General features: G+C 36.7%; 1 pseudogene; it reads left to right on the top strand.

The window, feature by feature from the left end:
• The first annotated feature begins 704 nt into the window (after positions 1-704).
• LOC144250961 (phospholipid phosphatase 2 pseudogene) lies at positions 705-1,213 on the top strand (annotated as a pseudogene).
• Positions 1,214-9,275: the final 8,062 nt, after the last annotated feature.

Here is a 9,275-nt window from a genome sequence, read left to right as displayed (position 1 = left end):
TCTGAGGCAAGTCTAGGATGAGGCAGTACCAGATGTACTATTAGAGTGTACTCTATTGTCAAACCATACAAAGATGTATACAGATAAAAATAATCATTGCCTCAGTTTCCCTACAAAATTTTCCTTCACCTCCAAAGATATATATTTACATTTATATTAATATAGACAAAACAAATGGTGTTTGAATTATAAAATAGTAGTATGTGGCACATTTTCATGCAGCTTGCTTTATCACTTAACAGTTTCTCCTGAATGAGCCAAATGGTCCATACACAGACATATAACATATTTTTTTTTATTTAGAACACCATAAACTGAGATTCTAATTTAATTTGCACTGAAATGTGTTAAAACAGAAAAAAAATTATGAAACTATGTTTCTATCCAGTAACATGTCATACATGTTCACTTACTGAGGCATTATTATGTCAAGAATTTTACAATATGCATATTCTAATTGTTTATTAAATGTCACTTTTTACAGTTTTGTTTTTGTTTTTCCTATTATTAAAAGTGTTCTGTGACCCTGTGGCCCTGAGATGTGTGCTGGGGTTTTCAGGAAAGGCCTGGCAGTGACATGGAGCAGAAGGACTCTATCCTGAACCATCCTGACCCTGGTGAACACCCCATAAAAGTGAGGGTTCTACTGCAGAGATGACTCCATCTGATATTCCTATCACCCATACACCATTAACCATGGACTCATGACCATCACAGCCACCATCATCCTGCTCTCCACAGAGGAAGCCTTCTTTGTGTGAACCTACTGTCTCTACTCCTGCTTCCTCTTCTATAATGACATGGCTGTCCTCTACAAGGTGGTGGGCACCTTCCTGATTGGGGTGGCCATGAGCCAGTCTTTGACAGACCTGGCCAACTATATGATCAGTTGTCTGAGCCAGACTGGAGATGGGTCAACTGTTTGGTATATGTGCAGCTGGAGAGGATGTGCAGGAGGAGCCCTGCCAATGTCACTGAAGCCAGGCTCTCCTCCTTCTGTGGACACTCCTCCACCAGGATGTACTGTGTGCTGTTCTTGCAGATGCAGTTCTGTGGGAAGTTGGCACAGCTGCTGAGTCCCAATGTGCAGTTCTTCGTGGTGGCTTTTACCCTGTACATGGGCTACACCCCCGTGTTGGACCACAAGCCCCACTTCCATGATGTCCTTGTTGGCCTACTGCCAAGGTCACTGGAAGCTGACCTCACTTTTTGATATGTCTTTTCAAAGCCTGACTCCCTCATTTTTCTGTATGACTTCTTCAAATCCTGACCCCCTCATTCCTTCCTGGAGGAAGTGGCAGAGCACAAGCCCAGCCTGTGTTCGAAGTTGATTGTGGGAGAGGCTATGTACAATCACTGTGGCTGACTGGTCTTCTGAACCAGGATGGCCAGGTGGTCATCTATGGGCCAGCCATACCCTGGGCCCTGGTCAGCAGGAATGCTCAGACAAGACCCAGTTTTCCAACTAGCAGCAGTGGTGAACCTGTGGTCCAGGTGTCTTGGGGGCTGGCCTCCTTGGTTCTTGAATCAAGAACATCCTGATTCTTTTCCAGGATAAAGGCACCCCATGCTGCATGGTAGGTGTACACGTGGGTTTCTACTAAAGCAAATGTTTGTTGAGGGCCATCCTTCCAGAATGGCCACCTGCTTATCTCTGGCCTGCACATGGAGTTCTCTCATGCCCAATGTACCTGAGCAGTGAGCTTACATGTTGTGGATCCCAGGGCTGTGGCAGAAAGGAGGTCTGGTTGTGGATACCATGGGCTGAGTGCACTGAGGGAATGCAAGCCCTTGGTGAACAGCGAGACACTGAAGCCTTCAGTAGCTTCAGAGACCAGCCAGATTTGTTCCACTTCCTAAATACACCCTCACCCCTCCTCAACCCTCTATATACCCCTAAGGTCTCAGAGTCTCTCTATGTGTGATGAAGATCCTGCCCTCTGAACTGCCTGTCCAGCAACACCCCTCAACCCTGCACAGACTTGGTTTCCAGGCTCTATAGGAAACACTGTCCATACATTCTCTGTGCCCCCAGTCCTGATCATCTGTCAACACAACTGGTTCTGAAGCTGGATGTTGGGTTGGTACCTCTCAGTCATTTCAGAGCTTGCCTTTCAGTGGGAGACTTAGTCATAAATTTTGTTTTTTACCAAAAATATAAAAGAATAAAAATTGGTTTTCCATTTATATCTGTTTATCATTTGAATGTTCGACTTTATTATTGGCCATTACCTCTTCCCTACTTGGTAAGAAGATTATATATATCCATGCTTCTTCTATATACTTTGAGTGATTAGTCAACATTTTGGCACCATAATGAAATACTGGAGGCAGGCTACTTATGAAGAAAAGAAGTTTATTTAGCTCACAGTTTTGGGAATTCAAGAACATGGTGGAGCACCAGCTCAGTTCTGTACAGAAAAAGCAGCAATCAAGATATCAGCACATTTGGATCAGTTTCCTAAATCTCCATTCCTGCAGTGGTGATGTTAATGGGTACAGATATATACCTGGATAAACACTGGGCTGCATTATAGGAAAAGTGCACTGGGCTTGAAATCCCATTATTTTGTCACATACAGTGAGCAAGATGAGTTAACTTCTTCAGAAGTAAAAATTAACTCATCTCTCAAGGTTTCTCACTTTAAAAACAACCCTGATAAAATGATGGGTAGGAAAAGATCAGGTTCTTGCATATTTATCATATCTAGCAAGACATGTGAGAATGTGACAGACCCTTGTAGGAGTTTTCTTCAACAATAACCCTCAGCTTTCTTGTGATGTTAATAAGAAAGTTTAGCTATTATGAGTCGCTGTGACATATACAGTCCTTTGGCTATTCAACAAAGTTGCAGCTAGTACAGAGAAAGTCCATTGATACTTGTATAATTATTTTACATTTTTCCATTTCACCTAATTCTATTATTTAAAAACATGTTTTAATATTGTTTCTTGGGCATCCTGGGTATTATAGCATCTGAAAATAATGTAGATTGCCCATGGTTTTCTAGTACTGAAAGTAACTCATTTACTGGAAAAGGAAACATTCCTTATTTTCATTCATATTTTTTTCTTCTGTATTAACACAAGTTTTCAAATCAATTTTGAATAATAACGATGATAGTAAATATGCCATTTATGAGGTTATTATATCTTAACTCCAAATCTACCATTTGATACTAAGCTTGTGATACTTAGTTTGGAAATTTGCAATTCAAATCACATTTTTGCTTTACATTTTGGTTCCCCATCAAGTCTACAGAGAGAAGTATTGCAAGAAGATCCCAGGCTGGGTTGTGATTTAAACATAAAGAAATAAAAATAAGTTTGTAGGGTATGTGACAGACTCAAGGATTCTATTTCAGGGAGTCAAAATGGGAACTTGAGGGGATTTGTTTTTCTTTCAAAGTGAGTTTATTAAGACATACACATTTCCACATTCACGTTAATTATATAATAAGTTTAAAATTCAATACAATTGACTTAAAGAAGAAGTTTGATCAAACTTTTTCACCAGCCCTCTGGAATTTTAATAAAAAGATGAAAATATAAACTTCACATCTATTGTTGACATATGTTAGGCAGCCCCCTCCTTGTGTAATCTGTATAGTTTGTTTTTGGCATTTTCTTTGAAAAATTTGTTTTTTCTCTTCTGAATAAAAAAAATAAGTGTATTTGTGTTAAATTTAGAATGTTTAGCTTTTCCATTTATCTTTCAAAATAATTCCCAGGCTGTGCTCCGATGTTGTGTAAAAGTTACCACCCAATATCATGTTTTCTAAGAAACCTTTTCTTCAAGGCACTGGCAATTGTAATTTAAAAATAAAATAATATAACTAGTATTGGAAAACTTTCTGACAATGGGTCTCAAGAGCTAAATCAGATTTCTTTTAAGACAGAATTTAAAAAAAAAATACTGAGGGACTCATACCTGACAATTCTGATAAAACATAAAACCTCCCAAAGCCCAAACTATTAGATACATCATTTAAACAGGATAGAAAATTATAAAATGGAATTTCACTTCATTTTATTTCTCAAATACATATAAATAAACCATTTTAACCATCATGTTTGCTAGCAGAATCATGAAATAAAAACAACTTCTGCATTCAAGGGAAAAATTGTAAATGCTCTTTTTTTACCTAAGAGCTCAACTTATTCTTTGTTGTTTTCTACACCTGTATTTAAAAATCATTACCAAAGGCCAAGAGTCAATTGGTTTACCTGAATTGAATAGTCAGTAGGTTCTATTGTTGCTACATACAGCATGTGTGTCATTTAACAAGCCCAGGACTCAAAATGTTGGAGCTTTTCTAAAAAAAAAAAATATATATTTAGGAATACTTGAGAATTTCAAAGTGACTCTGAAAGTCGCATCCTAAAACCTAGTAGACATTCATCCTGAGCATTTCATGGGTACTGAAGCATGTCTAGTATGCACACAAAATTACTTGCTCAAATTGACTGAAAACAGAGAACAATACTTAATATTAACAGAAGTTGCATAATTAAGACTACTCTCCTTTTGTTGCTTATTTCACAATCTTTTAAATTTTCTCACAATAAAGAGACCCTCAAGCCAATTTTTCTGATTTCAGTCATTGAAAAATTAAGACATTTCTTTCAAATCCATTATTAGTGAAGAATGTTTTGAAGGAAAATGTTTCCCACAGAACCTAATACAATTTCTCATTGTTTTTCAAAGTTAGAAAGAACTAATGCCTGGATTTGATATTTTTTCAGACTAGCAAACAATACTGATAGGATTCATACATAGATTTTTCTGACATAAGCAGAAAAGTCTGCTAACATTCACAACATTCCTACCACTCTTCTTTCAATCAAAAATATGGCTGAGAATTAGCAGTTATTTGTTGTCAGTACAAATACACATTTAAACTTTTATTTTTTGGCTAAAATTTTAAATAGTCAAATTTTATTCCACTTCCAGGGCTCAAATAAAAAAAAAACGAAAATTAAAATGGGCAACAAGGCCCATATGCCAAAGTTATTTTTAACCAGTAATTGTAACCTATTGCTAGTAATTATTTACATATATCTGCTTGTTTTATGAAATAAGCACTGGTAAGTTATATAGGAGAAAATTTGCAAGAATGGTACTTGCCAATGGGTTATCTTAAAGCTTCTGGAATAAATAAGCATTTAGAAAACATCAGCTCTTAAGCTTTTTTTTTTTTTTAAATCTGTAATTTGAGTTAACAAAACATTTTCTAATATTACTTTTCCACTGTTATATTCTGGAGAGTCTAGTTACATGTAACAAGGGTGATTTATTAAAAAAATAACTAAGTCACATGTAATGGAATGCTATATATTTGCTTTTAATATGATATGGAAACAGTTTAAAGCAGAGAAAACAATCTTTCAAATCAAAGTACTGTAAATAAAGTTCATTTTATGTACCCCCAGCAGAAAACTGTAAAAACATCACAATCAAAAGATTACCCACTCTCCTCACCAGGCAAAAAAAAAAAAATCATCACAATTATTTTATTGCTGAGCTTAACATTTCCCTAGGATGTAATTAGAAGTTGCAAAGCACTTAAAGCTTCAGCAGTAACTGTTAAAAGTGACACAGTACAAAGCTAAAGCTCAAAAGGTTTCAGACTGCCCACCCATCATTCACCACTTCTCACCCCACTAATATGTAAAAGCTCCTGTTAATTTTTTTTTCTTTTTTTCCTTTTTGAAGTTTTTTTTTCTTTAAAAATTTATTTGCTGATTGTTTTTCTTGGTTAGTTAGAAATATTAATGCTAGTTTCAATAATAAATGAATTAATTAAATATTTTAATAGACAGAAGGAAGAAAAATGTTAAGCAAATATAAGGGAAAATTACTTAGGACACTTTTTTGGTTTTAAAAGGGAATGTGACACTTTGCAGTCTTGAAGTGCTGCATTATTGCTGTTTGTTTGTTTTATCAAAATCTCAAATTTTGAGAATCACTGAAATCTAGACATGGTCTGAATGGAAAAATATGGTGGAAAAAAAGCAAAAACAGAATAATGAAGGAAATTTAGCAAATATATAGTTCCACAGCATCATCTTTTCCATTTTGAAAATAAGTCTTTACAGGTGTGTTTCCTATCTTGATTTCTGCTCAACAATGTTTATTATGTTCTGAATTCAACAGTAATTGATGTGTGCTGAAGGCTCATTTATTTCTTACTAAATGTCATTAATACACTTTTGTCCTCTTAAATTTGAAAGAGCTGCTACCCATAGGAGGTGCTAAATCTTCATATAATTCTGGATTCTGTGTTTAATGTCTGTCTATCAAGGGGACAAGGGAACAATGTTCTTTAATGCACATATTTTCTCTATCCATGTGTAAGAAGCTAAAACTTTAATTTTGTTAATAAAACTTACGATTGAGTAAAAATAAACACTGATTTTTAGTGACATTTGAAGCACTGTATTTAGTTTTGCTTGAAGTACCGTAGCTCCTAATGCTGCTTTGTTTCTATAGAGTTATATATTTTTTTGTATGTTTTTTTTAGAGAGAGAGAGAGAGAGAGAGAGAGAGAGAGAGAGAGAGAGAGATTTTAATATTTATTTTTTAGTTTTCGGCGGACACAACATCGTTGTTTGTATGTGGTGCTGAGGATCGAACCCGTGCCGCACACACGCCAGACGAGCGCGCTACCGCTTGAGCCACATCCCCAGCCGCAGAGTTATATTTTTAAATATTTGTGAATTAGAGGAATTCATTTACTGAAAGAGTAGCAGAAGAGGCCAAATGGGATGTTAAAAACAAAGCAAAATTGGAAAAGAAAACATTTCTTAATTTTAAATTGGTTTATAATTCATTTGCTGATTATATTTTAAAAATTGATAATCTTTTAAACATTTATTTGAAAGGAAAGCAACAATTGTAACTTTATCAGTGAATTCTTCATAATATATAAGAAAATATGAACTTCAAAATCATCACTACATTCTTGAATTTTCAAAATTACAATGTTTTGTCACTTTACCTTGTGTTTTTATTGTTATATTATTGAGAATTGATTATTTTTCTTTTAGAATTTCTTGAAGAACAACAGTTGAATTTCCATAAAGGTGATTAGTATGTTTCAAAAAAAAGTTAAAAATTATTTTCATGTGGAAAATATTGGAACCCTGGTGTTCTGCCCTAACCCTAGGGCAACAGTTAGTTTTCTGTGCTTCTGGTAGTCTCTTTCCCTATCTGTTGAATTCCACAAGCCCACGCACAGACTTTGAGCAAAGCTCCTGTTAGAGCTGTTCTGACAGGGGTGTCGATGTCCTGGAAGCCCATGAGCCTGGGATAGTAACGCCATCTGTGCGCAGGGGCCAGTGATGGGAGCATGGAGCCAAGTACAGGGAGGGGCGCCGAGGATGAACCACCTCTATCCTGCTGTAAAGGCAGAGCCAGAGGAGAGTGCCTGGGCCAGCTTGCCTGACCTCCTGAACTCAGGTATGAACTCAGCAGGTCTTCACTCCACCATGATGTGCCTGCTGCAGGAAAACTGAGTTTTTACATATTCTTGCACTTTCCTAGTTTTCTTTTGGCTCCCAGCCGCTGTCACTCCTGTTGCCTTGTTTGCTGTGGGCATTTGAATCTTGGAAGATCAGGGGAGCTGCTGGACATGGTGAAGGCATTCATGCTTTTCAGAGCGGGAGCCCGCTGTTCGGGGAGAGAGACACCAAGGTTTGGGAAAGCCAGGCCTCACCCAGCAGGTCAGGGTCATAACTTTTCCCCACAGAGGCTGAGAGAGCCTGTGAGCCAGGGGAACATGCAAATGGACATGCCTTTTAAACATTTCTGGTGAAGGGATTTAGATTTCTAATCCTTTCTCCTCAGTCCTTCAAGTGGAAATGTGAAGTCTGGGATGTAGAGTGCATTCAGATACTGAGAATCCTTATGTCCAGGCTTCCTGTGAGATCCTGCCAGGACCCAAATCACTAAGGATAAGTTATAAGATAACTACCTAGCCTCAGTTTCCTATACAAGCTAATTTTAAAGATCCTTAATTGCAAGAGTGCAAATATAATTATATGGACATTTTTTTCTTGTAGAAAACAATGTATATAGCCAGTGATGAACATATCAGGCATTTAAATATAATTCATAAAATGCTACTTCTTTTAGTTACCCTTGTTTTTGCATATTACCTTTTTGCTCATAGAGATTAGGAGTGCTAACTAAGTACTATTTTTTTTGTATTTTTAATACTGTAAATGTAATAATAAATTAAATAATTTCTGTAAACTTAAATTATGAATTGTGATTCATAGTTTCTTAGATTTTTTTACACAAAAACTAATGACTAATAATTGGTAAGTGTGGGTGAGACTAAGATTTAGTGACAGATAAACCAAATTGTCACCCCAAAAGCGTAATCATAAGCAAAAGTTATCCCTTTCCTGTTGATGGAACGCATAGCTTATCCATAGCTTCCTACTATAATTATAGTTCTCTTTGTTTCCATCCCACAGGCAGCATTTTTTCATTTGGTTCTTTTGTTTCAAAGCTGCTAGTGTCAAGTTCCAATTTTGAACCACTAATCTGTAGAGAGATAAATATTAGAATTTGACACTATGAATTTAGACTAGTAAAATGATAATTTTGTCTGCTTCAACCCACTCTAGTGATATTTTGCAATGTTGGTTGTCACAACTGTGTGTGGGATATATAGTGGGTTTATGCCAGAAGCATTCTACCATTCATCTGACCACCTCCTAACAAAAAAAGTTGTAAAAGCTCAATGCTGCTGATGTTGAGAAATTGTATGAATCTCTCCTATCACTTCATTTATTACTTCCCTTCTTTCCTCTGCTGTCCTTTCCACTCTGCTCACATCACTCTTTCTTCCTGTGTTATGTCTCTATAACAGGGACAACATATCTGAGATTAAAATTAGAAAAGATTTATTTTGGCCTGGTATTTTGGTGTGGGTCAGTCCATGATTGCTTGGCCCATTGCTTTGGGTCCGTGGTGGCACAGTACAACATGATGGGGAGTGCATAGTGGCTGGGAAGCAGAGAGTGAGAGAGAAGGAGTGGAAGAAGGGGTTGGGATGCCAATAAAACTTTTAAGGGCATGTTACAATGAACATACTTTCTTCCACTAGGCTTTTTTGCAGCACCTCCCAATAAGGCCACAGGCTGGCAACCAACCTTTAGTACATGAACCTTTGGTGGACGTTCAAGATCAAAACCATTATTCTGTCGTGTTCTGCTCTGCTCTACTCTCCTCCTCTTCTTTTTCCCCCAAATCTTCTCTTCCT

This window comes from Urocitellus parryii, chromosome Y (assembly GCF_045843805.1).
Source record: "Urocitellus parryii isolate mUroPar1 chromosome Y, mUroPar1.hap1, whole genome shotgun sequence".
NCBI classification, from domain to species: Eukaryota; Metazoa; Chordata; class Mammalia; order Rodentia; family Sciuridae; genus Urocitellus; species Urocitellus parryii.
This window is presented reverse-complemented; position numbering and strand designations above follow the sequence as displayed.